At 54.5% G+C, this 26,560-nt stretch overlaps 1 long non-coding RNA gene across 3 annotated transcripts in view; it reads right to left on the bottom strand.

Moving 5' to 3' along the window:
* Nucleotides 1–26,560, bottom strand: part of LOC138682218 (uncharacterized) — a 58,353-nt gene that overhangs the window by 24,631 nt on the left and 7,162 nt on the right. For all 3 annotated transcript variants that reach the window (XR_011322375.1, XR_011322374.1, XR_011322373.1), the window contains exon 2: nt 13,023–13,114. This is a non-coding gene — a long non-coding RNA (uncharacterized lncRNA). The remainder of the gene's footprint in view (nt 1–13,022; nt 13,115–26,560) is intronic.

Genomic DNA, 26,560 nt, shown 5'->3' with positions numbered 1-26,560 from the left:
CGGACGCACCTCAGTCTGAACCCAACCCAACCAAACCCATGGCCAACCACCATGCCTCAGCCCTGTGTTGAGGTGCCAGGATGGGAGCAGGTCACCCCGAGAATGGGAGGCATTTGTTTGTGGTGGCGAACGGAAGATGACTGGACCTCTCACAGGTCTTTGCAGCATCTACGGGCTGGGTAGGAGTTGTCCTTCCCCAAAGCCCCTGGCCCTGGCCACCACCAAGGATGTGACACCGGAGCAAAAAGCTGGCCGGGCTCGGACGCAGCGAGCTCTCTGTTCCAGCTACGCTGCAAACAGCGGAGGGCAACATTTTGCTTCCTGGAAACCCAGAGAAAGAAGTATTTTTTCTGAAGAGCTGCAGCTCATAGGCAACCTGTAATGGAGATTTCAGAAAACTGGGTGTTCCCCCTTCCACCTCCTCTGTGAAGACAAAGACTTGGCAGATGGTGGTGGTGCTTTACAGGGCTTCTGCTAGGCTTTTCTTTGGGAGCTGGGTGCGTGAACCCTCACTCTCATGCTTCACTTCAGAGGTATGAGCGATGTGAAATCTGCCCATCCCAAAATCTGCCCGTCCCTAGGCTATCTCAACTTCTCAGAGCTCTTCGAACAGGCTGACTTAAAGACCTGGGGCTGTTCAGCCTTTAACAAAGAGCTCCTTTCTCCCCAACCTTCGCCAGTTGTTGGAGTTAAATAGGCTATGCTGAAACCAAACCAAACAAAGCCCCTGCAAAGAGGCTCCAAATCCCTGTCCCCTCGCCAGCGCTCTGGATTTCCCCCCTGAGCCCAGGCACGGTGCTCCCCGGCACACTATGGCTCGCTCCCCACTCCAAAAAGTGGGCACGACGGGCTGGAACAGTGAGGTTGCGTTCGCTCCTATGCTTCTTGCTGCTGGGCATCCATGGGAGGAGATGAGGGGGTGTCTTGGGGGGGGAAGTGTGCCACGGAGCTGCTCCAGCCTCTGCCTGCAATACCCCTGCTCCATTGGATTTGCTTGGGACTCCAGCCACGTTGCTGCTGATGCCACGAACCCCACCGGCGTAGCGCAGGAGCGGCCCTCGTGGGCGCCACATGGCTATCCCAGGTGTGGGGACCCCGGCGGGACGTTTCCAAACGTGCTGCCTGACCTACCCCCTCGCAGCCCCCACGGGGCACGTTCGCTCTCTCCCATTTTGGGGGGCAGCTCCCCGTCACTGGGCACCGAGCCCTCCTCCTCCCGGCATCGCGGCTACCAATTTGCTGAAGCAGCTGCCTTCCCCGAGCAGGGAGGTGATGGCAGACGGGGGTCTCCATCAACCGGGGGGGGATTTTTGGCAATGCCAGCCCCTGGAGGGGCTGCTGGCTCCCACGTCCCGGGCGTACGAAGCGTGGGGGTCCGGGGGCTCTCTGTGCAGGCAGCTTTGATCAAAGCGCCGAGCGCAGCCCAGGGCTGGGGGGAGGCAGGCGGCGTGAGATGAAACGGAGCAAAGTTCTCCGGGTTCGGACGCGGGAGTTGGAAAGGATTTGACGGCAGCTTGGAAAAGGAGGAGGAGAGGGCCGGGAGCAGCAGCGTTCAGCAGAAAGGAATGTCCTGATGGGACGGCAGCCTGAACGCCGGCCAGGACCCCCCCTTCCCAAGGCTGTTTAAAAGCCCCGGACCTCTCCAAGCCCTTTAATTGGCGCTTTAAAAAACTTCCTTGTTCCTTGACGCGGCGAGGTTTGCGTTTCATGCCCAAAATGACTCAATTCCCCCTCTCTCCCACCCCATGCAAAAAAAAAAAAAAAAAAAAAATCTCCTTTGAAAGATTTGCTAGAAGCCAGCTCCATCCCCTCCCCGCCAGCCCCGGTAGCCCCCAGCCCTCACCCCACCAGCCTCTTGTGTGTATTCTTGTTCTCCCCTAATAATCCACATCCCAGCTGCCTCCCTCTGCCTTCACCCTCCTCCTCCCTGCCTCTCTCGCTCCCTCTTTCTCTCTCCTCCCCCCTTCCTCCCCCTTTCCATAACTCAAAAGCTTGTCAGGCTGGTTCCAGACTGCTGGCGCCAGGCTTCACTCCAGGAAAAAAATAAAGCAAAAGAGAAAGGCATGCAAGGCAAAACAGCCCCGCCACATGAACACACATCAAACCAGCCCTTTATCTCCCCGGAATGCTCTCCCCGCTGCAGAGCTCCCTACCCCGGCCCAACAGACGCGCACTCCCCATCCCCGTAACCCTAATGCAGCACCGCCAGGCTGCAAGCGCACACGCCCCGGCAGAGAAAAGCGAAGGAGCAAATACAAGATCTATTATTTATCAGCGTTATCAATTATTTAGAGCCCCAGCGCGGGGAAGGGGTGGGGAGAGGAGGCCTTGGTGGAGGCGGCTTTTACCCCGGCAATTCAGGCGAGGAGCTTCTGACCGGACCCACCTCCCCACTGCCCCCAGCTCCTGCCCACCAGCGGGATGGTGGGGTGTCTCCCCCGCCGACCCTTGCATCCCACCCCACCAGTATGGGGTTATTTCTTACCCCAATCCTTCCTGCCTTCAAAAGAGCAGGGCTTCCCCCCACAGCAAGCCCCAATACCCAGCTCCAGGAGCATCCCAGTCCCAGAGGTCTTGGACCTGGTGCCCAAGCGAGGGCTGCACCACCCCACGCGCGGAGTGGCCGCCCCAGGGCAAGGGCTCTCGCACGCGGGGACCCAGCACCCTGCCTCCTCACCCAGGGAACTGGTCAGCCCCCAACAACGTGAATTTTGGCATCAATATGCACTTTCTCAGGCAATTCCAACAGCACTCTTCGTTCAGTGGTGCACGCCTCCATCCCAATTCTCCCCGCAGCCTGGAGGATGCACCACACTGCTCATCACCACCCCAAACTGCAGTGGTGGCCAGTGCAGGGCTCTGGAGCCCCAAGTCACCCCACATCCAGTCAGCCCTGAGGGAGCTGTGTCAGTGCAGGGCAGGAGAAAGAAGGTGTCCATGGCTCTCCACCTCCTGGGGGTTTCAGGTCAGGTCTTGATCCCAAAGGGTCAAAACCGACATCCCAAACCCAAGACCCAGCACAGGCTGCAGGAAGAAGACTACACCAGACTACACAGCCCCTTTCAGCTCTGTTTTCTCTTGGATTTTGGAGCAAACCCCAGCCCACCATCTTTGCAGTGCCGCTGGCAAATAGCACCAGTTACCAGGCAGGTGACACCGATGGGTACGGGTTTGTCCATGGGCCATTGCCACAAGCTCGCAGATGGCTATCGCAGCCTCCCCACGAGGTAGCCGCCTTTCAGCAGCAGATCGCACTAAAGTAGCTACAGTGGGAACGTGTGATGAGGTGGGTGTGCTAAGAAGATTTTTTTTGGCAGACTTCGGGATGACTTTATTGCTCACAAGTTCTCGAGTCATGGCTGAGTAACACACTCATCGCATGTTTGAAACAAAAAAAAAATCCCTTACCCCAGCACAAAATAAACAGCCTGGACAAAGCATGTTTGCTTTGCTCCTCTTCCCTGCTCCAGCTTTGCATGGCCGGGGGCTGCAAGGCTCCCACGTGGGCTGCAGGCAGCCGCTGCCTATGAGCCCTGATATTTCCCCTGCGATTTGGGAAGAGAGATGGGCAGCAGCTCCCACCAGATGTGTGCATGAACACCAGCCCCTTCCCTAGACATCCCCCAGCGGGTCCCCTTCCCAGCCGATGGGTTGGGTACCTGAGGCAGAGCAGCATCCTCCACTCCAATGGGATCTCTGGGAAATGACTTTAATTTGGGTGGCTGAATCAGGGCCGCCAAGCCCAGACTTCCGCAGTGGAAGATGCGACCTCAGCCTGCCATGGCCTCAAGTGTTTTCTTCTAAGGACAAAGAGTTCTGCCCTGTGGTGCCATGTCCCCAGCCAAGCTGTGTGAAGACCTTCAGGTGAGACCTTCAGATGCACCACAGAGGATAAATTTCTGCAATGCAACTGCTGATTTGGATGCTTCTGGGTGCCAAAAGGGTGCAGAGAGCCATGTTGTCTAAGGACAGAAGCGTCCCCACCTCCGGTGCCTTCATCTCTGAGAAACCAGTAGCTGCTCTTGAAAAGCAACCAATGTATTTCTAACCTGGAAGGAAAACTACTGTCCTCTGCTCCAACCGAGTCAATGGTGGCTGATCAAATCCCTGTGGCAACTCAGAGCGATCAAAAGGTATTAACTACCTGCCTAAGCCCATGGGTGCAAAGAAAGTGCTCTCCTCTTCCCCAGGTAGGGAAATGAAGGTGAAGAGGGACAAAGTGACTTCTCCAAGGTCACCTGGGCAATGCTGCTGGAGAGCTGGGAACAGACCCCAGGAACTGAGGTTTCTGCTGTCTGGCTCCCAAGTTCTCACATCCACCCTGAACTACCTCTGGGTCAAGCCCAGCCTTCCCACAGCCCCACGGACCCCACAGAGCCCTGATGATGACTTCTGAATGTCCCTCCACTGGAGAGAGGAGAAGGTCGGGAGCATGAACCCCTCCAGATGTTGGCTTTTGGGTGCCAACAGCTTCACAAGCTCCTCTCCAGCCCCAAAGGAAGACCTCAACTGGGATGGAAAAATCCTTCCCTTGAGTAAAGAAAGAGTGGGAGCTGCTTTCTGCCATTTACTGTCCAAGTTCTCCCACACCAAAGGCTAAAGACAGATGAAAACTAGCTGGAAGAAGGGGGAAACAACCAAAATTATTAATCCCATTCTATTTTAATGGGTTCAAAAGGGATGTTTTTGTAAATTCTCTACTACATGTTCCTTTTTTTTGATTTTGAAAAACAACATTCCAGAAAAAAACAGTCCTTATAGTTGCTGTTCCTCCTCCTGAAAGAGCATATCTTGGGGAGAAAAACAGGGCAGCTTAGGGAAGGGAGAAATGTCACTGAAGATTGAGGGGGGAAAAGCAGAAGGACAGGAGGAACCCTTCATTTAGAAATGTCACAGGCAGTTTTGCAAAGAAGAGAAAAATCCCGTTATGTTGAGAATTTTTCATGAAAACTTTGTGTGCATTTGTTTTTTAAAGGCTGGGTTTTTTCCAGCTAAAAATAAAACTCCACATGAAAAAAAAAAAAAAATGTCAGCCGTCCCTGGGCACAGCCGAGAGCACTTGAAGGGACAGCAGCTACCCTGGGACGGCTTGTGCCACTTCTCGACAGGCGGCCCTGATCGTGGTGACACCGCTGGCTCTCGCTACTTGCTGGGGAAGGTTGGAAGGACATGATCTGCCCCACGCCACCTTTAAACAAACCTGGGGACCCAGGTTGGCAGTGCACCGTGGCGGATCCGCAGCGGGCCGGAGCTGACGATCACCAGATTAGGGCCACTTCATTGCAGCCAGCTCCTGGCACAAGGGGATGCGGGTGCCCGAGAGCAGCCCTGGTCACACGTGGCTGTTTGGTGGCTCCTGGCCAAGCTCCCAAGCTGCCCCGCCGGGTCCATTTGCTGCAATTCCCAGTGGGCACCTCTGGGAGCCCTGGTCTGCCGGGGGCTAGCCCTGAGCCGCCCCATTCCTCCAGCCCATCCCGGGGAAAAGTGGGAAGCAGCAACACCGTTGGGGCAGAGCACGCGGGTGCCGTGGCTGGTCCCAGCTGTATCCTTTTCCCATTTCCCTTCCATGCGTGCAGCCGGGCTTCCCGCCCTGCTGAGGTCAGCTCCGGCTATTCTCTCCTCCATTTCCCCTGCTCCTGCCATGCACTTCCCGTCTCCCTTTGATATTTCACCTTTGCTGCGTCATTCCCCATGGGCCGTTTTGGGGCTTGGGTTCACGTGGACGTGCTGTTCTCGGCTGTTGTTACAGAGCCGAGCCAGGGCTGAGCCTTGCCGTCAGGGACCGCTCGTGCTGGGGAGCACATGAAATAACCCGGCTCGCACAGATAAGCGTTCAGCTGAACAAGCACGAGCCCGAAAGCTGAGCTTGCACCAACACCCTTGAGCGGCACAAGAGTAGGAAGGGGAAACGCCATGAAAAATAATGAGGAGCTGGGAGGAAACAAAGGCTGGGCGAAACAGGGAGCGTTTCCAGCAGACGAAGATGGCCAAATCTGGCAATCTGCTCACAATGCTGGGCTTAACCAAAGCTGAGCAGGACTTGGACCTGGCCTGGGTTGGGCAGAGGAGCCATCTCATGTTGGCCACCCAGTGCCCCAGTGCTGCTGAATCAAGGGAAACCCCATCTCCAGTGGGGGGCAGATCTCTCCTGGGCGTTACAGATGGGACACCCGAGCACCCACTCAGCTGGCACCGGGAGCAGCAATCTGCTGCAGCACAAGGAAAATCCCCAGGAGGGTTTGGGAGCAAGCACCTTCCTCATGCTCCCGCAAAGCCCCAGAGAATTCAATGCCGAAGAGAGCGGCTGGCTTCCTCCGCAGGTGGAGTGACCGCTGCGCTCGTACGTGTCCCATTTTGGCCAACCGTCCTTTCCACCGAGGAGCCACAATGTTGAACAAAAAAATGTCCCCGCTGGCCTCTAGCACTGCCTGCCCGCGCTCCCCATGTGGCACCAGGCCAAACCCGTTAACAAAAGACGACTGAAAGGAGAGCACGCATTAACTCCGTGGTGGATTTCCCTCAACGGACCCCAGCGAGGAGTATTGTCTACTCCACCACGGCAGAGCCCGGGCCGGCAGCGCCGGCAGCACGTGGCACTCACCCATCAGAGCAGCCGCGGTGACGGGTCACTTTGAGCTGCCCGGACCTGCGGCGTCCCCAGGACACCAGTCCAGCTCTTTGCCACCGACAGCCGACATCTGCCGGCGACCTCCCGGTACGGGCTACAGCCGAGCCGCGTCAGCCAGATGAGATGCCGCGCGAGGGGGCTGCTCCCTGCGGTTTTTAGGGAGGAGGTGGGGGGAATTTCATGACATGAGAGCCTGGAAAAGGGGCCTGACCCCACATTATAGATTTTTGCCCATTTCAATGGCAATCGCTGACAAATGCTCCACCAGTACATTTCTTCGGAAGAACACAAGCTTACTGAGATGAGAGCTGAGGGAAGGGCTGTGTGCCTTCTCCCTTGTGCTCTCCTGCCCAGCTGCTCCTTTCAGCAGAGGCTCAGCCCAGCCTAGGTCACATCCTGCCCTGCGCCGGGGCTGCTCTGCAGCCAGGGATCACAAACAGTCCCATCCTGCTCTGCAGGTGGGTCCCAATGAAGAGTGGTGCCTCTGGGACATGGGTAAGACCTCAAGCGCTTGCTTTGCCAAAAGCTTCCCCATCCCCTTGGACTGCATCACCTCTGCCACTGCCTGAGGAGGGACTAGGATGTCCCCAAGCTCTCCCCTCCTACGTCCCTTCCAAGCAGTAAGCTCTTGCATGGTCATGGATGTACTCCCAAACAATCACAGACAGCGCTCATCCCTTGAAGTCTCTGTTGGATATCATCCATAGGGGAAAACCCCCCAATGTCCTCTTCTTTTAGCTCACTGATGCTCAGGGCAAGGTTGATCCCTTCAAACACCAGCACAACATCTCTCAATCTGGACCTTGGGGGTCCTTCAGGAGCGAGGAGGGGGCTGAGAGGAGAGATGTAGAAGAAAATAGTCCACCATGGGAGTCCACAATGGCTTGTGGACTTGGCAGCCCCAACTCTGGATGGTGATGGTCTCCTAGCCCATTGCAAGGGGCAGCAGGGATCAGACACCATTTTGTGTTTTCAGGCTCAAAAATAGAGTGTTTGAGTGAGTCACAGGGATTTTTGTCCCTCTCCTGGAGGCCTTACATTCATTCATTCTTCCTTTCTTTTGTCATTTGCGATAACATGAAATATTAGTCGGCTGGACTGAATCTGCAGGTTTTACTCACCACCTCCAAAGGAAAATACGACAAAAAAACCCACTGGAACAGCATGGCCAATCCTGAGCATCCAGAGCTCCTAAAGATTTCCAGACTCTGGAAAAATCAGGGAACAGCCTTTAAAATAGTGAGATTTGCAAGAGAGAGAAAAAAAAAAAGGAGACCAGTTGGCTTGCTTTTATTTCCTTGCTGATTTTTGAGCCTGTAGGCCACTCTGACGTCATGCTGCTAAGCTTGTCTCTGCAGCCATGATGTAAGAAAACCTTAAACCAGCAAACCCCCCTGCCAGCACTCTGCAATCACATGGCTTCAAAAAAAAAGAAGGAAAGAAGGAAACACTGGGAGCCAAGGGAAACCTCAAGAAGTTTGGAGGACCTCTCAGAGGACTGAGAGGAGCATCAGTGGGCAACGCAGAGCGAGCGGTGCCCTCGAAAGCCCCTCTCCACCTGCAGGGTAATGGAGAGCTGGGAACATGGGTTTTTGGAGCAGGGCTGTGAACATCGCCGAGCGGCAGCGTGGCCGTGGTGCGTGGCTGGCTCGCTCTTGGCAATCAAGGACAGTCCCAGGAAAGTGAAAAGACTTCCAGCACATCTCAGCAATTTCTCTCTGCTCCCAAAGGAAGCGTGTTTATTGGAAGCCATTTTCTGCATACATAGCCCTTTCCTGCTGTTTCCCACAAACTCAGACTAAAATAATTTCCTAGGCTTGAGGACGCCAACCCACAGCTTCCTAGATGGATGTGCAGAGCTCAACCTTGAGCAAGAGACCAAAGACATCCCCGAAATCCTGCCCAGAGCTCACCCAGCTCTCCCAAAGTGGAGGTTTTACATCCCCTCCCGAGCAGCACTTGTACCAATTTCCAACCACTTCAGTGCATTACTCCTCCCCCGTGCTTTCCTCTGGGGGTCTCAAAGCCCTCTGCAACCTCAGGCCCATTCACCCTCCGCACACGTCCCAGAAAGAAGCATGACCCCAAATCACTGCCTAACGCACAAAGAGCAAAGAGCAGTTTGCTCAAAGACCCAGGCAGTGCACGCTGGCAGATAAACCAGTCTTCAGGCCCTGAAGGACTGGTGTGCAAGGGGAACAGCAGAGATGGAGACAGTCAAGTGGCAGGGGTCTCCCACCCCACACCAGCACAGGACCAATATCTGCCCCAGAGCAGGGAGCTGATGATGGGAACAGGTCCCTGTTCACACCAGAAGGACGTGGAGGTCCCCTGAAGGGCCCATGCAGCAGCGCTTTGGGGGCTGCAGGGGAGAGCTGCCGTGCTGCAAAACCAGCACTGCCCAGGGCAAGGACTGGGATGGGGTCCACCCTCCCCACTTCTGCAGCCCAGCACCAGGTCCCACCAGCCAAGAGACGACTGGAGGGGTCCCTGCCTGCACCCCTGCTCGCTCTGCCACCAGCCTTCCTCAGCCACATCGTCTAGGCTGGGACTTGGCTGGGACAGGCTGAGCCCACACAGCACGGTCCTGAGTCCGCATCCAGCAGCCTCAGCAACAAAACCACTTGAAGACCATGACCATGATGGTGAAAACCACCGTGCATGTGGCCCGACCATCCCCAGAAGAGCCCTTGCCCTGTACTCCAAGGCCAAGCAGCCCATGGATGTTGCATGCTGAGCTGCCGTCCTCGAGTTTAGGGCAGGGAGGAAAGAAGGAGAATTTGGAAGAGTCTGCGTTTGAAGCTGCTTGGGGAACTAAGGCAAAGGGACTGCAGCGCTCTGGAACTGGAAATGGGCAGGACACAGTTAACACCTGGTTCTTCATGCAGGATCAAGAGGAACTTGGCTTCATATTTCACGTGTGGGATGTTGCAAGAGGACAAGGAGCCCTGAACCCCAGCGGCATTCGTTCCCCCCCAGCTCGGCCGCGGGGACGAAACTACGACGTGTCCGGCTCCACGGCCGCTCTGCCGAGGGCAGGAGCCTCCTTCCCGGTGCAGAGGGCACCGCCGGCGAAGGACGTTACCACCACGCCAAGAGACGCCGAAGAAACGCCAAGGCCGTACCGACTCCACGCTTGCAATCGAGATGCCGGCAATTTAATAACGCGCAGCTGAGCGGTTGGGGGCTGCTGGTGGAAGGGTCCCACTCGTGGCGTGGAGCTGGGGGCTTCGCACCGCCTGGCTCCCCGGCTCTTGAAAGCAAATACAAAGGCTGGGCTCCCCCAGCCCTGGCTGATGCTCGACCTCTCCGTTGTCCTCGCTGCACGCCTGTCCCAGTTCCAGCAGCCGGTTGCTACAGCAACTGAGCTCTGACTAATCATTTGCGCAATGACCTTTTTTCCCCCCAGAGAGAGGGAGGGAGGGAGATGGAGAGGAGGGAGGGAGGGAGGGGAGGAGAGGCAAAGCAAGCAGAGGTTAGCAAGAAAAAGCAGCCAGGGAGAAGGGGGGGGGGGTTATGGCGATGCAAGGTTTTGAGGCGGGGGGGAATTGGGGGGGATGCGGAGAGGAAAGCGGGTGTTGAATGGGTCCCCCGCTTCCAGGCTCTGTGCTTGAGACAGGATGGATGGGGGCAAAGCCGGCTGCCAGCGGGCAAAGCGCCTCGCTGGGACTGTTTCCACGGGCGAGGGGGTGGGGGGGCTCCAAACGGGGCTGACACTGCAGCCTTCCTCCTCCTCCTCCTCCTCCCCACCCCACGCTGACCCCGGCCGACGCCGAAGGGCCAGAAGTCAAGAATTTGGCTCTGCCTCACCATCGAGCGCCTGTAAAGGGCTGGCCAGCCCTGGCTCAGCCTGGCTCGAGTGCCCTGAGCACAAAACCTCACAGGCGGGTGGTGTTTGGGGAAGCTACACCAGGGCTGAGCTGAGCTAAAAAGTCCCGTGTCAGCGTTACACCAAGTAGGAGAACAGCCGGACTCTGCTGAGCCATGAGAGCCAGCCTGGGAAGAAACCTGAGCCCAGCTCCAGTGGCTCCGATGGTGTTACTGGGAGGGCTTCGCTCCTACCTCTACTGCCTTCAGCTGAGCAAAGACCAGGGTCAGGTCTGGCTCCAGCTCCAAAACAGAGTAAATAATGCAAAAGCCTCTTCCTGCACAGCCCTGAGGAGCACACGTGAGATCACATCTTACTGACTTGGTAGAAGAAAACAGTTTAGAGGTTGCATATTGCTCCTCACTCCAGTTGGCACTTAGAAAACAGAAGCTGGTGAAACCAAAAAAAGCAGTGGCAAGGAGGTCCTCCTCACCAAGGGGTGGATGGTTGTGCTGCCAGTCCCAAGTTTTCATGGCAAAAGGATTTGGGCTTTTCTCCAGTTGGATCAGAAAACAGTCACATCTGACCTTGACCAACCGCAAAGTACTAAGCCAGCTGAGATGGACAATAACGGAGATCCCTGGTGACCAAGAGCAGAAATCTATGGAGAGTCACAGAAGAATGGGTTGGCCATTTGGAAAGAAAAGGAAGTTTGAAGAAAACAAAATGTTTTTGTGGACAGATATTCCACAACAGACCCTGACAAATTGCAGTACTGTTGTGTGAATTGGAGGAGAAGGAGAAGGAGAACTTGGTATGACTAACAAGCAAGCCAAAGAAGAATGAGCTATATCCTGAATGGTGCTGAGCGCACACTCCCCACATGCAACTCCTGCTGACACATGCTGGAGCTCAGGACAGGGAGCTCTCATTGGGTAAGACAGAATCTCATTCAAAGAGGTATTATGGTGGCCTTGGCTGCTCTGTCCTTGCCCTGTCTTTCTGCACCAAAGACAGGCCCTTTCCTTAACACAGGTCAGACAAAATCCTTGCTCCAAACACCTCCAAAAGGTCCTGGAGCCAACCCTTCTCTTTCAGCTTACCACGCTTCCCTCTGCCCAGCAAAATAATGCAAAAGACAGAACATTCCTAGCAGGCATTGCCCAGCTAGTTTGTACAGCTAGAAAATGTAAAGCAAGACTCACAAAATCATCTGCGATTTATTTAAGGCACATAAAGGAGAGGCCAGGTTGCGAGGAATACTCTACATGCGGTGTGCATCCAACATATTTCCCTTATCAGCACGACTTGGCACCTACAAAAATTCCCACTGCAGCACCTGATCCCAAACTTGGAGAAACCAACAGGAGGGTTTGCATCGAGCCCGTACTGGTGCCTATGCTACGCGGGGCATTGCAGGCAGCCACAGCTTGCTCTGCTTGAGCTTGAGCAGATCAAAGCCATGTCAAGCCCAACATAATAAGTGCTGCTGAATGGCAAGATACGTTAACTCAGGCTTGGAACTACATGGCCACGGTCACAGGGCTTGCAGATCCAGCCCGAGCTCACTCCTGCCTCCGATCCAGCTTGTAGATGAACCTGGGGCTGCAGTGAGTCTGAAACACAGCATGTAGAAATAAAACTCCTTTCCACCTCTTTTCGGTTAAATCGCTCTGAAGCTTGCAGAGCTCCACCAAGGACAATTATTTCCAGCATGTGCCGTGCATGAATGCTGCGAGCAAGACAGAGCTGGAGTTTCATCATAGCCCAGCTTTGTGTGCAGAGCAAAGAAGGAGGAAAAAAAAAATAGAGAAAAAAAAAAAAGGAACTTGGAACTGGAGGCCCCCCCCGGCCTCACCCTGATCCCGAGGAGGCTTCGCTCTGCTCTTGCTCAACCCGACACCGAGAATGAGGAAGCGGAGGAGACAGGCGGGGGAGGCGGAGGAACGGTCAAGCTGAAGACAAACAGCCTCTGAGCTGGGCAGCTTGGAAAGCTTCACAAGCGAGAGGGCATGGGAGCAAAAAGCGGGCTGTGTCCTGCACTGGAGATGCCTCCCCATCCCCATCCGGACTGGGGGGCTCTGTGGCCCTCACCGCGGAGGATGCTCAGGGTTTTGATAACACGAGTCCAGGTCTTAAAGGAGATGGTCTCCAGCATGGAGATCTGCCAAGCCCTGCTGCGTTGCCAGCCCAGATCTTGCGTACCCAGGCTGTGGCTGGCGACGACCGAGCACCCACCCACCCACCACGCAGCCCTGGCCAGGTGCCTCCGCACTGCACAGGGACGGCAGAGCCCTCGGCGGGCAGAGCCATGCCATGCCGTGCTAGCCGCAGCCAGCCGGCTCTCCCCCTTGCTCGGTTAGAGCCAGCTTTCAGCACAGTCGGCAGCTCAGCAGCTCGCCTCCGCACTCTGCAATACCAGCAACCGCAACGTCACATTCGCTGCAAACAGGAGTTCGCATAAAAAATTAAACCCCAGCCAGGTGCGAGATATTCCAGGAGGCTCCACGTGCCCAGGGCTGGTCCCCTCTCATCCCAACATCCCAACGCCCTACACCTCGCCGCTCCAGGAACCATGCACCTTACCTCCCCTTGTCCTATGTGCCAATGGCCGCTGTCACCTTCCCCGTCCTGCTATCCTCATCCATACACATGGGCTGGTCTCTTCTCATCTTGCCCTGAGGGAGGAAGAAATCCAGCTGAAGACACCCCAGTGTCTGCACAGCCCAGTTGGTGACAGACCAAGACCCCAACATGATATTCTCCTGCTGATTTGCCCTTCTACCTTGGTATGCCAGCAAGGAGGTACCTTGATCCCATCCCTCTTACAGCAAAGGCCAGCATAGCAGAGACATGAAGGGACATGCCCGAGGCCAAGGAGGACAGAGAACCAGGCAGAGGAGGTGGTTGAACCCACTTGTTTAAAGTTCTTTACGACAAGCAATATTAACTGTACCCCAGCAGTGTTACTGCCCGCGAGGGATGGTCAGACAACTGCGACCGATCAGTTCAGGATGACCCCAAGAGGAAAGATGCTGCCCAGCCCTCAGGCAGGACTGTCCCCAAGCATCACCAGGGATGCAGACACCGTGCATCTTCCTGGCCAGCCAGCCCAGGATCCCACCCAGCTTGTAACCCTCCCTCCATGCAACACAGTCAGTCCACACGGCGCAAGGACCTGGGAAGAAACACAGCTTATGTGGAAAGAAGTGAACACATAAGGTTGGGGGGGATGCATCAGTTTAACTTCTGTTAAAACCACACCTTGAATTCACCCAGCACAGGGCATGTGTGGAATATCCCTAGAGAAGTTCACATTATCGTAATTCAGAGGAAGATCAGAAACGATGGCCCGTAAGGTAAATCCCATACCCAGTCTCAAATCTCTCTGGGTACACCAGCAAACGAGAACCAAGACACTGAGATGCATCAGCTCCATTGCCCAGTTCCTGGAGGTTCACACCAGTGGTTGCCCGCAGGGATGGAGCAGTTTAGGGGTCACCACATTCTCCTGAACACGTGCTACCCCAGCTGCCCACCTCCCCGGCACCCTGAGGTGAGGGGGAATATGGCAGGAGGGAAATGAGAGGTTCCCTTCCCAGGATGGGGCCTTGATGATGAAACCCATCCCAAGGGAAAGGGTTTGCTGTTTCCAAAGAGAAGTGGCAAATCCCAAGGGAGGGAGAGCTGGACCAGCCCTTCAGGAGTGCCAGGGGGGCAACCAAACCTAGAGAGGGACCAGAGAGGAGAGGGAAAAAACAGCAGACCTTGGGGAAAATTGAGTTTTATTTCCCTTCTGCGAGGCCATCACAAGGCAGGAGCTGGGGTGAGGAAGCCTTTACCCCCCTGCCCAGGCCAGGCAGCAGCAGAGCCCACCAGAGGAGATGCCATGGGAAGACGGGTGAGCGCCAGGCCCCGTGCAATTGCCTATAGCGAGTGGTAATTCCAGTAAGTTTACACCCGGCTTGCATTCAGTCCCAGAGGCGTTTCACATTGAGAGCATCCCTGGAAGGGAAGATTCACTGCCAAAAAACCAAGAGCTCTGCCTGCCTGGATTTTGGAGGGGAAGACAGGTTTGTTTGCATTTCCAATTTGGCTGGAAAACTGGAAAAATACAGACCTGAGAAGCCAATTCCTCCCAGCCCATCACCTCCCCCTAAATCCACCGGTCTCCAACACAGAAGGATGCTGGACCAGCACCAGTGGGGACCAGTGCTCCGTGGAGGGAGGCTGGGGACCTGTGGACACATGACTGTGGCTCCGCAGTGGTCAGGGACCAGGAGGAGCTTTTGGAAATGGGGCTGGGGGAAGAGCAAAGATGCCAGGATGGGGCACCAGCTCAGCATCTCTGTCCACCTTTGAGTCATCGATGGGACCCAGTGAAGAGCAAGCCCCTCAGAGCAGTAGCGCTGGGTTTAAATAAATAAATACAAATCTGCTGAAAGGGGAAAAGAAAAAAAAAAACCAACCAGAATAAAGGATGTGCCTCTCCAGTGCCTCCTCCCCTCCCAGAAACCTGTGTGCGATGCAAATATATGCAAATCAGACATGGAAGGGGGGATGACACTGGCGCTCTAAACCAGCGTGGTTTTAGACTGGGAAGCGTTGGAGGCAGCTTGCTGGAAAGTTGAGGCAGAGATAGCTGCACCATGAGAGGGACGAGCAATGACAACTGGAGGGTACATGTCCCAAAACGCCTTTGGTGGCAGGATCGGCTCCCACGGCACCAGCAAAATACAGCACCAAATCTCACTTTTGACACCCCAGTTCAGCAGCCAGTCTCATCCCCTTTCCCTCCAGCCCAGGGCTGGGGCGGGGGGGGAAGGGGGAGAAAGCTTGCTTTGCTGCTGTTTCTGATCCCCCCCCACGATTCCTGGGAAGGGATGGCAAAAAGCACTGCAGTGCACGGAAACCCAGGCAGCTCAGTCCAAAGCAGGAGACGGCCAACACAGGCAGCCTGGGGTGATGCTCCCCAGGGTGGGCACTTTCCCCAGGGACTGCTTAAGGAGTGACATCTTTCTTACATGAAGAATGGGATCGTACGAATTCCAGCTCGTTTGTTCCAGGCAATTTATCCACCCAAGTATTGCCTTGTTCAGTAACATTTTCTCAAGGGGTTTCTGCAGAGAAGCAGGTGAAATCTAGAAAGTCTGAAGGCTTCAGGGTGTAAACGCCATTTGCCTGAGCAATGCTGCTCACGTTGATAGTCAACGCCTGAGCGTTTTTTGTTCAGAAACAGGAGGGGGTTTTGTGTTAAACAGTCTCTGCTCAAGAACAGATCTGGCTGGAGCAAAAGCCCCTTTCCTGCCTCCTGACCCAGCGCAGGATTTTTACAGAAATAGCTCAGATGCTGTGAGTTCAATGGAAAGTTTGGGATGGACTGCCAATGTCCTGAGCAGCCCTGGACCACAGCAGCCCTGCTTTAGGCAGCTGGTGATTTCCATCACCATCATAGGGATGCAGTTGGAAAGTTGCCTCCTGTGACTGCAGGGCTTTCAAAACCCACCTCAGGCACTGGAGAAGGGGGAGAGAGGAGCAGAGAGGGGATTATACTGACAGCGTTCTTCATGCACCTTCAGACCAAAGGTGTGACATGGGGGTCTGCTTTGTATCCCATAGTGGGATGTGGAGGAGTAGGATATCTGCAAAAGGCACTGGAAAGGACTCAACTGCTCTCTGGTTTGAGTCCATGCAAGATGACCATCTCCTATGATGGCCTCTCCCGTGCCTCTGCCACCATTTGCAACCTCAGCTTCTCTCCAAGAAAGTCACGGCACTGCATACAAGACAGCTCCCACAGCCCTGCGTCTTAATTTGCTTTCATTTTGCTTTATCTGTCTCATTAAAGGCAATCTCCAGCGACTCCGACACCACTCTCTAGCATGGCGGGCATTTGTGTTTCCACTGTTGGGCTGAGCAGACTGTCAGCAGTGACAGCCCACATGCACGGGTGCCACGCTGTCATTTAGCGGTGCTGAGCAGAGCGCAGAAGCACCTGCTGCTTTGTAGTCACTGTGGGGTTACTGGGGTATGTCCAGCCCTGACCTGCACCCCAGAACTACCCCCTAACAGATATTATGGCTTCGGCATCACATGTCCTCTAGACAGAGGTTCATTACCTGCTAGGCTGCAGTATCTTGCAGTCCAACACCAGCATATCGGCTTCTCTGGACAATGTATATAAATCTGGGCCATTCTTATGCCACAAACCCAGTTCCTTTACTTGACCTGGTCTATAACATGGACAAGTTTGAGCATCTTTCTCATTGGTGTTTATCTGAGGCAAGAACAAAGCATCTCTGGCTCTTCCCTGTGTTTTTCTATCCTTTCATCCACCCTTTTTTACTGTATTTCCCCGGTACTTCTCAGGGAGCTGCCCCAGCACTAGTGCTCCAGCAAGCATGTCTGTCAGTGCACCTACTTTCTCCAACCACAGCAGTGTTACGCAAACCTTCGGAGCACAAACTAGCCTGTGATGGCAGCATTTTGTGACTCTATATTAAAAAAAACAGCCTTAACCCACCTCCCTGAAGAGAGAGGTGCCATGAAAGTGTCACGGGGTGGCGAGTCCAGCAGATACCTGGCAAAGGGAGAGGAGCTGCTGCTCGCCTGACCTCTTCCCATTCCCTTCTCCAACTCCTGCTCCCATCTGAGAGCTGCTTATTCCTCCCCCTGCCCACACGGCAAAACCCTGTGAACCTGAAGAATAAAAGGTGCAGACTAGCTGGGATTTCAAATTCTGTGATTAAGGATGGAGGCAATTTCTCCCCTCCCTGGGCTGATAGAGCAGGCAGCGGATGAGGACGGCTTTTTTGCGTGCTGCCAGCAGCTGCGATAGGCGCCTCTGCCGTCACCAAGCAGAGAGATTATTCTCTGGATCTCCCGGGCTGTTTATCAGGAACACGCACTGCTGCAGCCGCTAAACCAGCTTAAATACCAAAATTAAAAAATAATTAAAGAAAAAAATCTTTTCTGTAACCTCGGAAGGAGAGGGATTGGGGAAGGGGAGGTAAAAGCACCCAGGAGGCAAGTCAGGGTCTTAATAAAACAGCCATGGGCACAGGCAAAACAGGCTCCGCAGCCACCAATGCAGGTCCGACATCCCCGGCTGGACGGATGGAGCAGCAAAACCCGCTGGCAGGGGACCAAGGGACCCGCCTGGAGCAGGCAGCTGCCAGCCTTGGCCGGCGGGCGCATTGCTGGGAAGCCAGGACAAAGTCGGCAGTGCCTACGCTGGCGCATCTCCCTGGCCCTGCCTTCAGCATCACGGGGTGGGAAGCCATTGGGAGCGTGCAAGGAGCACGAGCTTCGCACCACGGCCGGGGTGGCCCAGCTCCGGTACCCAAAGAAGAGCGGCAGAGCGATGCTCCCTCCCCATGCACAGCCGGGGAGGGAGCGGCACGTGTCGGGGATAATAAATTGCATGAGAGTCCAGATCTGGGGACTGCAGGGGAAGAAAAGGCATGAGGTCTGATTTCCTTGGGCATTCAGAGCCTTTGAAGATCATAAAGCAGCTAAGTGCAAGGCAGGCTTTCAAGCTGCCAGTGAGGGTTAGTGGTGGGCCTGGGACTCCCCGGGGAGCAAGAGCTGTAGGATCTCGGCTGCTGGGTCGGATCCTGCCTCCCGGCTGCAGGAAGGTAAACAGGAACAGCTCGATCAACACCACATGGATGCACTCCTTGCTGGGCCCTTATTTAGCATGTGGGTGTGAGCTGGGGAGCACTAAGCTGCTTGCTTGGGGCTGACTGGGTGCTCACTGGTTTTGGATCATCCCAGCATGTTCCCCTGCTGCAGTCCGCCCTCAATTTCCGTCCAGACAACTCGTGCTGGGGATGGTCCCGTCCCCTGGTATCAGGGGTATGATGCTCAGGAGTGCTCTCTTTGGGCAGAGGGGTTCCTGCCCCATGTCAGAGGCAGAGTCGGATCCTCCAAACCTCCCACTCCCCTGAAATTCAGGATGAGCGAGACCCTTCCCTTCTTCTAGCAGGTACAGAACATCCCAGCCACTTGCATGAAAGGTTAAGACCACTTTCCAATTAGAGAGGCAGGAGCCATCGCAATAAAGCTCTTCTGAGGGGATATTAATCAGGGCATCTTCCTCTTGCGGAAATGCAAATCAGCAGAATGGAAACAGGAGTGATTAAAGCCAGGGAATAACGTGGGCACTTCGATCCTCGCTCTGCAAGCGGCAAGGGCCATGAGAGTGCAGGAGAGATGCCCTGGGCTCCCACGCTGGCCCCGGGATCCAGGCAGAGGTGTGGGGGACCCACGGGCTCCACCTGGGAATATTCAGCATTGGGTTTTCAGGTCAATACTAGCATCAAGGCCACAGGAATGGCACCAGTTACAGCAAACCAGCCCCCAGCTCTTGGGCTGGCAGCAGGGTTTTGGTCCATCCTTTCGCACCCACGCTGGAGGCAGGCTGGAGGAGACTTGGGCAGCGCGGGCACACAGGTCAGAGACCTGGCAGGAGAGATGGAGAAGACAGCAGCGAGGGCAGCAGCATCGGATAAAGGCTGTAGAAGGGAAGGAGAGGGGATGAAGAGCAAAAGGCAATGCAGAAAGGAGCCAAAGCATGGGCCAAGGTGGTGGGGTGCACAGAGTACCCCCCTGCCCCTGCCCGGGGAAGAGCTGCGCTGAGTCCGGAGATGGCTCTGCTCCTCGCGGCAGGAGGCATTAGATCCAGCTGAGCTGCTTCAACGCAGCGTGCATGTAAATCAGCCGGACAGGCAGAGAGGAGAAAAACAAGGGGGATGAGATAAGAGGATAGAGAGAGAGGCGAGGGGAGGAGGAAGGAGAGAAGGGGAGGGAAGGAGAGGAGCAGGTGTGGAGAGAGAAAGAGAAGCAAAGAGAGGGCAAAGGGAGAAAGGGAGAGGGAGGAGGAGGAGGGATGGGGAACCAGAGAGCAATAGGAGTGCAGGGAGATGGGCCAGGGTCGGTCGGTGCACCACAATCCTGCCCGAGTGCGTGCGAGATGGGGGGGCAGCTGCAGGCAGGGGGTCCCACCATGCCAGGCAGGGAGCACGGGGTGAATGGGCTGGAGGTGCCAGACCATGACCCAGCCCGGACCGGGGCAACCCTGGGCTTGGGGACCCTGCTCCTGCCCCTCGGCTTCCAAACCTTGCAGCACTGCTGGGACCCTGCTAGGGTCTGGGATAAAGCAGCACCACACAGTTGGTTTTCCAGCCATGAGGGAGATGTCTAATGGCCACCCAAGTAGCCAGAGCCTGCCATCCTGTCATTCCTCACCTGCAAATGTGATTTCTTCAAATCACCTGTCCTGAAACCTGATGCGTGTTTATGATGGAAGAGTTGGTGGGTACCAGCCTGGAGGTGACTGCAGCTGGGGGGTGAAACAACATGGACATGTCACTCAGGAGTATCTTGCAAAGCACAGTGAGTGATTCCTGAGAAATAATAACTGGGCCCTGTCTCTTTCAGCCATAGAACTCAAAGGCAAAATACTGTTATTAAACCCCTAGGTTGAAGATCAGCAGCTTCGTGAGAAGTTCTTGTGACTGGGCAGGACACAAGGATCTCCTGACATCAACACGCACTAAGCAACCAATGCTGATGCAAATACCATCTGCTGTAATCATGACATCACCTTTAATTACATAACGAATGAGGATGTCACCACATGCAGAGTCCTGACGTCACCAGCAGAGCTGGAAAAAGGTCTGGAGTAGGATGATCAAAAATTATTCCAAAGGAGGAAGATCTCAGCCTGGAAAAGAAGCCGCTAAAAAGACACATTTGTGGCCTCAAGAAGGTGAGCCAAGATTGATTGCTCACTGCATCTCCCAATAAAAGAATTAGGAGATATCCAATAACATTAAGAGGCAGCAGGTTCAAAAGAAACAAGAGGAGATGGTTCCTCACATGGTGCATGGTTAAGCAGTGGAAGTCCTTGCCACAGCTCTCTGGGGATGATTAAAGCTTACGTGTTTACAAAAATCAACTAGACAAATTCATGGGAAATCCATTGAGGGGTATTAAAGACAAAATGCCACTCTGGCTTGGGGAGCCCCTGAGCTGCCACGTGTTCAAGGCTGAGAGATGCTCAAGAGATGCATCAGTGCCGGTCATCGGGGGGGCCGGGGCAGGGGACAGCCCTGCACAGCTCCTTATGCTGCGCTGAAGGTGGCAGACGATGTCTCTGAGCCAGCACACTGATGTCAATACCTTCTGCATCACACCCTGGGTGATCCCGAAACGGCAGCAGCCAGGTGTATTTACAGCCCAGCTGTGGGTGATGCTGAAGACCCCCAAGATCAAAGTCCATAAGAGCAGGACCATGCAGCACCACTATTAACATCACCAGTTTAACACAACATGGAGCCACCCTTAACCTCACACAGGCCAGTACTGGGTTACCCTCATGTCACTTTGCCAGACGCTGTTTCCCAGGACCCCGGACCCCACCGGGAGCCTGGCTGGACACAGGGGCCCGTCCCTTGGGAGCCTGGCCCCACGCTTCCCCATGCGCAGCATCCCTTCCACACACGCAGAGTCCGTGCACGTAGCAATCCCAATTAAACCAAACTACATCGCAGAGGGGCCTGGCAGCGCTGCATTTATCAGCCTGCCTGGAAGGGGCTTGTGCAAGCTGTCCCCCCGGCTGACGGATTAGACAGCAGACAATTAGGTTTCAGACACACACACACACACGCACGCGCACAAGCACACGCAAGCACACGCAGGCACACAAATCCTTTTTCTCCATCCATCTGCAAGGCCGAGGTGGCCGAGCCCAGCTGCGCGGCTGTCCGGTGCTTCTGAAGCTGCGTGCAGCTGAATAAGAACGAGCCCCTGCGCCTCAGCTTTCAGCGCTCGCTCGCAAAATGAGCGAGAGGTCCCCAAAGAGATGACACAATTGCAATGGAAATGATTAACCCTTGACGGGCTGGTTTCGCCGCCTCCTCCCCACTCCGTACCGCCGCAGCCAGCCTGGCGGCAAACTCCCACTCTTTGGGTTTCAAGGACAAAGCTGGAGTAAGTTAGTGCTCAGCCAACATCACGGGGAATGAGCAACCTCCTGTGTTTGTGCTCCAAAGCAAGCCGGGCTTTTTTGGAGTGTGGATTATTTCAGATGCATCCCTTCACTGCTGGGAGATTCCCAGCTTCTGGAAGCGGGGACGCTGCCTCAACACGAGCACCACTTCTGCAAACATCCCACCAAAATCATCCCCTCTTGGTGCCCAAGACCAGAAACTATGATTTCTACGTTCAGATCCTAGGTGCAATGCAAGCCAGTGTTGCTCCTCAGATTGTCCCTTCCAAGGGCTATTGAGAACAATAATTCAATATTTCAAAATTAATTGAAACATGAAATGGCTAAGATAGAAATGGAACAAGCTGGGGTGGCTTCTCAAAGGCAAAGCCTGCACGTCCGCTCTGGGAGAGGATTTCTGATGGAATCAACAAAACAATGGATAAAGGGAAATCAGTAGATATAATTTATTGAGATTGTCCTAAAGCCTTTGATAAAATCCCACATGAGACACTATTAAGGAAACCAAGCATTACTGGGCAAGATGTAAAATATTGCCAGGGAGCAGGAAGCAGTAAAGTGGCACAAACCGGCACGGGAGGAGGTGGTTAATACCCTGCTGGGACAGAGGTCAGGGAAGCTGGAGCACGGCCGTGCTCCGAGCCCAGCTCCTGCCGGCATCGGGAGTGGGGAGATGGGAACCGAGAGCCCCAGGAAGGCAACACTGCAGATGCTGGGAGCACACCAAAACCTTCACAAAACAGCCCCCCAAAAGTCCCTCGCTCCTCCTTCCTTGCTTCCCGCAGTCTATCCATCTGTCCCAGGCCACTTGTCTTCCCGTGCAGGCAGCCGTGAGCAGCCCCCCTCGCACCTACTTGAGGGAAGATAAGCTGAACATGACACCAAAAAGGACCATGTCAGCCCCCGGCCTCACTCCTCACACTCGCAGCCCTTGATCTCCTCGTGTCCTTTCAAGACATCTTTCAACTGTCCATCTGGAGAGGAGAAAGCCCAAGGAGAGCAATCGCACATCCCACGTTAGGAGTGGGGCATGCCGGGGGAGGCAGGATCCTCCGGAAACACCACTCTCAGCTGCGCAAAGTGCTTTCTAAAAACAGCACCATGTTTTAATTTTTCTTGTAGTTAGCTTTTGAAGAAAGGGAGATCAGATGAGAAGATTCCGTCTTGGTGCCTGGCACCCACCTCACCTGGGCAGAGGATGCAGCCAGCTCCCAGGCAACTGATGCCTAGGTAGAAGTGACCACAGAGATAACTGAGCCAATCCCTCAAACCAATACCAGCAATTTTGGGGCATATATTTTCACAAAATAGACATAAGCCCTAATGTTACAAGATGCATCATCCACTAAAGTTAGAAGCAGCTCTCCAGATGAACTGGGGAACATCTAGATGTTTGCCAAGGAAGATTGCTGCTCTCCCTGAGCTCTGATTATTATTAGTAGCATAATAGCAGAGACATGAGGATGGACCTGGCCTCACAGAGCACATCTAAAGGAATTTAGTACTGCTTGGAGGCTGCTGCATTTGTTGCCTGTGAGCAGCTGGGTTGCGCAGCCAGCTCTGCCCGACTTGTGAGCTGCTCCATCTCCAGACCCACTGGCTTTTTCACCCGCTCCAGCGGGGCTAGCCTGGAGCCTCATCCCCTCCCTTCACCAGAAACCAGCTCCTCAGCTTTCAGCCTAAACTTATTTGTGGGCAGTTTCTAGTCATTTGGTCATCAGCCAACAGTATCTGTCAGTGAAACAGCTCCTCTCCTGCCCTGGTGCTCAGTGTCCCCTGGTCTACCAGATTTGCAAAGCTGAGTTTGCAGAGTCTCAGGAGATGGAGCATTCACTGCTTCTCCTCGGGGACTTCACCATCATTTCACGTATCAATCCATAAATGACCCCCCCCAGGTTTATCAAGGGCCTATATGTTTCCCTCTGCAGCACTAAGCAGGGTACTGGGGAGAATTTTCTCAAACTACGCTGCATTTTCCTCTCCTCCTTTCATCCCATTACCCATAGTTATATCCCTTAGACCACTCTAAATAATTACTCAGCTGGGTGTTTATGACCTTCAGATATTTGTCCATCCCTGGTTTAAGTGAACTCTTAGCCAAGCTCTGCTTAATATTTAGACTGCACAGAGAAACACTCGTGTTCAAAATACTTCCAGGCTGTGGTGGGGAAGTTGATATAAAAGGCTGATCCTGCAGCATTTGCCACAGCTCCAAGGCCATTTTCCAATCCCAGGCAGCTTTCTGCTTCCTTGGTGTGATGTTTTCCCATTAAAAACCCCAACACCTGGAAACCTCCCTGTGTGTGCTTCCCCCCCACTGCCCTTAGCTTAGGGAGAAGGGAGCGAAGGGACAGTTTATGTGGGCCAGTTCACATAGAGGTGTGAGATCACCAGACAGAACTATCCATGCACCTCCTTAGGGAACAAGAGCTGGGTTGTCTGAAAAAAGCCCTTGGGAATTACAGGAAAGGGAGGAACAGCCCTAGCCACTTGTGAGAGGAGCCATCCTCCAAAACAACAGCTGACAAGGGCAGGAGGACCCAACGCTTTCCTTTGTGCCAGGAGCATCACCGGCGTCGGCAGGGATGCCTGTTCCCCTCTGGCCTCCCAGGGAGTGCCTGGGTGAGGTGAGGGTCAGGGCCATGGCAAGGAACAGCGAGACTGGCCACAGTAATGCAGATTTACTGCTCCGAGCCCTATTAGCTGGGCCATCTGGATACCAAGCGTCAGCACAAGTTATTAGAGACCACAGCCTGATGTCATATAGGCACAAAGGCAGGGAAAATTGAGAGATGCTGCAATAGCTTCTTCCCATGCAGGAAAAAGGTGGGAGCTCCACAAAGGTTTCTGCTGGAGCAAAACCCCAGTGAGGGGAAGGAGAAGGGGAAAAGCACGCCTAGACGCTGTGCAGGCGCTTGCGGATACCAACACAAACACGCTGGTGTGCATGGAGTGCATCTGCGCTTGCAGCTCCGTGCACAGGTGCTCATGTCCAGGTGCAGTGCTGGCATCTGCTGCAGAGGTGAGAAAGGGGAGAGGTGGATGGAGGAGGAGGAGGAGGAGGAAGCAGGATGAGCTCCCCATCTGCAGCACCACCCGCTTCTGGCACTCACCTGTCATTGCCAAGCCCTAAACAAAATTATGAGGAGGGTCTAAAAGAGTTTGTGTCTAAAGAGCGCTCAGCTGGGGGTGGTTATGGCATATGTTCTGCTTTTTGATGCTTTCAGAGGTCACATTTTCCTTCATTACTTTTTGGTGTGGCCCCAAGAGTTGGAAAGACTACCTTTACTTTTTTACTGAAAGCCAAGATCTTCTCATGGCCACCAGACTCTGTGACCTGGACCTTTAAAGTAAGTATTTGTCATTGATAAAGCAAAGAGCATGGGTGGGTGGTACCGTTTCATAGGTCAAACCCCCCAGGACCTGGCACAAGGACACACTCTCTCTTCTTGTAGCCAGCCTGGGTTTCTGTTCCTTTGCAGCGAGCTTGAGCTCAACGGTTCGTCCCAATATACACCCTGCAAGAGGCCCCAGCTTGACTCATGGAGGGGAAATGACTGGCTGTGGTTACAAAGCATCACTTTCCCAAAGAGGAAAACAATCTGGCATGTGAAACAAACCCTCTTTCCTTCCTTAAAAGTGGGCAACACCTTTCAGGAGACAACAGATGACCCAACCTGACCCACGCGTGGTCTGGAAAACAAAACCTGGCTTGCATGGGTAGAAGACTTTTTCCACCAAACCTGTGCCAGCCCCCTGGGATCTCCAGATACTATGCCAGGTCCTCCACCATCAACATGACCCTAACCCTGGACCCATTTCAGTCCTCTGTGGGTGATGTAGCTGCCTCCAAACCTTCAGCCCCAAAAGGAACAGATCTGGCCGCATCCAGCCCTACAGGGGAGCATCCTTCACGCGTTCCCTTCAGCCCCCCCCAGTACCGCAGAGAAATAACCCCCCGGTTGCCCCTGCCACCTTGATGGTTCCTCAGAGAAGGTTGATTCTGGCTTGAGAAAAATCAAATAGTATGAGGGGAAGAAAGCAAAAAGAGAAAGAAAGGAGGACAGAAATAGGGCCAGGGATGCAGGGGGTTGCCAGGCCGGGGCTCCCGCAGGCCTCAGCCCTGCATCGGGCTATTTTCTGCCTTTTCCTCTTCCTCACTGCCTCGTCACCATGGCAACCCCATCAGCTGAGCAGCTTCACTCCCGACTCTGCTTCCCGCTCCATGGGGATTTTGGGGGTATTTTTTCCACCCCTTCTCACCCCGATTTCCCACTCGGGCCCCATCCCAGGGAGGCTCCCAGCCAGTGCCGACCAGAGATTTACAAGGGGGGCTCATAAGGTCCCCCTTGTGCAGCACAACCAGGGGGATCACTGACAGGCCCCCCCCCCCAGCCCCATGGAGTGGTGATGGTACCCTGCCTGGTGGGGCACAGCACTGGCTTTGGGAGCAGAGCCCTGTACCGAGGGGGTCCCCGCGTGCATCTCGCTTTCCCTATCCTGCCCTGGGAAACGTTCTCCCCTCCAGCATCTTCAGCCCCGATGCCTTCAAACACCTCCCATTGCAAAGAGCAGGCATCAAGTTTTTCGGTAGCCGTGCCACAGGAATGATGCTGTCCTGGGACGCAGACCTCACCCTGAGAAACCCGGGGAGAAGCCCTGCGCAGGGTGACGGAGTTTCACTGCTGGGGAGAAGTTAAACACTGTCTGGGTGTAACTCGTCCTGCCATCAGGGTATGTCAGCCTCCAGCGGTCCCTTCCAACCCAATTTTCTAGGGCTTAAGATGGCTAAATGTCTCACCAAAAAACTAGCTGAGCCAGAACCATGGGTAACTCACTGGTTTTAGAATTAAACAGAGGGAGAGAAATGTAGCAAGGCCAAAATGGTGACAGAGGATGCAGAGGAGCTGGAAGAGGAGGGAATGGAAGGGGGAAGAAAAAAAAGAAAAAAAAAAGCACCTTTCCTGCCCTCAGTTCAGGCAGTGTGTCCAGGTGTGACAAAAGAGCCCTCCACAAGGAAGAGGGGTTTTGAGAGCATCCCCTGGCGTTAGATACTTTCTTCCACTTAACATCACTGCTCTCCTTTTGCCCTTTGAAAGCCCCAACCTTA

The sequence above is a fragment of the Haliaeetus albicilla genome, chromosome 26 (genome assembly GCF_947461875.1).
Source record: "Haliaeetus albicilla chromosome 26, bHalAlb1.1, whole genome shotgun sequence".
In the NCBI taxonomy this organism is placed as follows: Eukaryota; Metazoa; Chordata; class Aves; order Accipitriformes; family Accipitridae; genus Haliaeetus; species Haliaeetus albicilla.
Note: the sequence above shows the minus strand (reverse complement) of the source record. Positions and strands in the feature narration are given on the sequence as shown.